The sequence below is a fragment of the Penaeus japonicus genome, unplaced genomic scaffold (genome assembly GCF_977035675.1).
Source record: "Penaeus japonicus unplaced genomic scaffold, GWHDUDI00000001_assembly GWHDUDI00000017, whole genome shotgun sequence".
NCBI lineage: Eukaryota > Metazoa > Arthropoda > Malacostraca > Decapoda > Penaeidae > Penaeus > Penaeus japonicus.
The window spans coordinates 9,402,746-9,406,498 of record NW_028234419.1 but is presented as its reverse complement, the minus strand read 5'-3'; the positions used below and the strand labels follow the sequence as shown (position 1 = coordinate 9,406,498).

General features: G+C 36.7%; 1 protein-coding gene across 2 annotated transcripts in view; it reads right to left on the bottom strand.

Annotated features, from left to right (window-relative positions):
* Positions 1-2,762: 2,762 nt before the first annotated feature.
* LOC122244265 (ubiquitin carboxyl-terminal hydrolase 48) overlaps positions 2,763-3,753 on the bottom strand; it is a 129,223-nt gene continuing 128,232 nt past the window's right edge. For both annotated transcript variants that reach the window (XM_043002164.2, XM_043002236.2), the window contains exon 20: positions 2,763-3,753. This exon is cut by the window's right edge and continues 298 nt beyond it. The gene's annotated coding sequence lies outside the window, so the exon portion shown is untranslated.

Genomic DNA, 3,753 nt, shown 5'->3' with positions numbered 1-3,753 from the left:
GCATTTATTTTCTTATCCTATGCATTCTCAGTTCCTAAATATGTACAATTAAATTATTTTGTTTTTATTATTGTAGTTAAAGATGAATCTTTTGGAAACCACATTGAAAAAAATGAATAAGAAAGAAAATAAAAGATCGATTTATCAGGAAAGTAAGAACTGGTGAAATATGCGATTGATACTCTCCAACCATGTCTAATCATTTCCCTCCTCATTTCCTAATGTTAATATGCATATTCTGATCGTCTTGCTCCAGAAAATCAGTGTAGCATTTGTTAATATAAGCAATATATTTATACTTATACCTCAGGGTTAATGCTAATCTTATTATGTTATTTGGCACTACAGAATTATAATATGTCAGCATGATCGAGGCTTGAACTAATTATGTTGTCACTTTCTCTTTATACGTCTTATATATATATGATGGAACCAGAATATAATCATACATTTAATTTTGATCAACACGATGCTGAATATATTTGATTTATGTATATTACCATTTAAACTTCAGAGACTCCTCAGTGCCAGGAAAGGAATAACTAAAATCTCGAAATGTTAAAATTTTATAATGATACAATCTCTGGCTAAGAAATACGAAGCCACATTCAACCGTCAAAGGCCTTCTATTGTTCCTATGTTACGTGAAGTGTTAAAATTTTAAGATAAGGGAATTTAACCCCAAATGAGAGATACTCAACAAAAAATGCACGAAAGTAATGCACACTGACATTATGGCATTCAAGAGAAAGGTCACCCATATCGGAGAGGCATAATGCAGAAACATCGGATTTTTAATACTAAAAAAAATCGTGATGTTTCAAAGGAATCGCCGGACTATCACAAAATAAAACGAGCAATGTTGAGAAAGAAACACATCCGTAAGTCCTGCACGTAAGCGTTTACATACCGTACCTCTCCTCGCAGGTATACGATGCAGATGAACACTATGATAAGTGTTAATTCACGAAATGTAATTTAATAAAATTCGGCATCGAAATGGAAGGAATTACGTTTTTTGTTGAAATTCGAAATCATATTCTCTTCGATATTCTCATGTCATTTTATGTGATCTGTATGACACTTTATTTCAGGTTTATGATATTGGTACTAAACTAGTTCAGAAATGTAGTTTCAAAATAGGTAGCTTATCCACTTCCAACGATCCTAGAAATGAATAGTTAGAATTTCACTTTTCATTTCAAGAATTCCATTACTGTCAACTTCTAGAATATCAGATAATTTTTTTTTCAGATAGAGTTATTACACATGTAACATGTTTTGACATTTCATCGTTTCTAGTATTTCTCAGAGTGACGCATATGTTGCAAACCATTCAAAGCACATCTTTAAATAAACAGTGGGAAATCATACAATTGGGAAGATAAAGTTTATGTACAGATGACAGCTACATTCATCTTGCATTGGTGAGGTGTAAAGTGTCAAGTAAACAGCTGATATTACTATAAAGGCATGAAGAATATATGCAACATCTGGCGTTGAAGCAATGTTAACAGGTTGCAGACAGATGGTACATTACTGGAGGACTGTCATTAGCCAGCTGGTATCTATTACCCAGCTGGTCTCGTATCATACATGGAATGACTTAGAACACATTTTTGTGCTATAATAATATATCACCAGATATCTTTTACTCAGCTTGGTAGCCTCTTCTGAATCGTTTTTGCTTTACATTTCTCGATTAATCTTTTTTCTCTCAATTCATAAATTTCTAAATAATGTCTAAGTAAGGAGAGGAGAAAAGAACACAACTGCTTGATTGGTAGGCAGATTTTATTAGGTATATCGTTGTATCCGTAAGATCTAAAGCCTTACACATGATACCCGGGGTCTTACTTGACTTAATAACTGTACATAACAATATTAATAAACTGTACCAATCATACATTTGAAGAAAAATAGGGTATCCAGTTCTATGCAAAAAACATTCTGCCGATTATGTAAAAATAAAGTGAAGGAGCCTTTGTTGCTGTTTTTTTTTTTTTTTTTTTTTTTTTGCAGGTATGGATTAATAAAATGTATATTTAACCCGAAGAACATTGTAGATTAAATGCAATAAATACAAACTGAACCTACGTCCTATGGTGAATAGCTATACAACCTATAAGATATGACGTTATGGATGCATCTTAAGTAAAAGGACACGCAGATTTTTCAATCTTACAAAGGTGACACAAAGCACAATTAGAAAAAAATAATCTGCTGACGAAAAAGAAACAGGCAAACAATCACATACACATGACTGACAAATACATCGACAATGGAATAAACTGAAGAACACAGACATCCGCACAGAACAGAAAACGGTCAACGTCTTACTACAGTGCGCACACGCACGCACGCACTCATACACATACACACACACACAGGCACGCACGCATGTACACATATACATATACATATACACATACATACATACACACACACAAACAGAGAGGGGGTGGGGATGGGGGGAGGGGGAGGGAGAGGGAGAGAGACACACACACACATACTCACCCTCTCTCTCTCTTTCACACACACACACACACATACTCACCCTCTCTCTCTCTCTCTCTCTCTCTTTCACACACACACACACACACACACACACATACTCACCCTCTCTCTCTCTCTCTTTCACACACACACACACACACACACACACACACACACACACACACACACACATACTCACCCTCTCTCTCTCTCTTTCACACACACACATACACACCCTCTCTCTCTCTTTCACACACACACACACACACACACACACACACACACACACACACACACACACACATAAATTCACTGGTAACTGGAGGACAACCACGTCTTCTGCAAAACAAATCGTGACATCCTATGTGAATAAACCATTTCTTTTAAGGCAGAAAATGGGACTCCTAAGTTGGTCACCACGAGGAGACCCGAAGACTTAATGATAAGAGAAAGAAACTTGGCTTCAGTCTGTTTCCCTAGGCGTGGTACATAGCACCACATACGAAACACGGTTGCGTGTGCTTCCCCCTCCTGCCTTTCTTACAAGAAGATAAACTAAAAAAATAATATTACAAAAATACTGACGATAAAAAAATAAAATAAAAGGTACATCACAAACGCGGGCATGCAAAAGTGGTCCCACTAACCACTGCCCTGTGCTAGGCTTATGAACTAGCTAACAGGCTTAAGTTGGTACATATCGGGTGTCAGAGACTGGGGTTTAATTCCCTTACCGAAGCCAAAGGATTAACTAAAACACAGCAGACTGTATTGGTTGAAAATAATATACACGTATATTTTTTCAACATAAACATGTTTTAATCGACAAATAAAAGTCCCTCAGTCAGGGAGGAACGCACTTAGCGACAGAGAAGTATTTACTCCCCATTTACGAAATCTTATTTTAAGAAATGAAGCATTTGTCACAGAAATGACCTAGAGGAGTGGACTGCCAGCGACCTTTCCCAAAGACGGGAAGCCGACGCCGAAGGCTGAAAGACATCCTCTCGTCAATCCTGGCAGAAATTACTCTGACATTAGCAGTGATCTCTGACATTAGCAATGATCTCCATTCTTCAAGTGACACCCTGGGTCACTAGAAATACGAAACGGAAAGCTTATAGCAATGGTCACTGATTTCATTGAAAAAAAAAGAAAAAAGAAAAATTGCAAACCATACATAAAAAGCGGACATAAATGCTGTAGAAGTACGAAATGTTCCGAGACTTCTCTTTACTCCAGCTCTGTGGTTTAAGG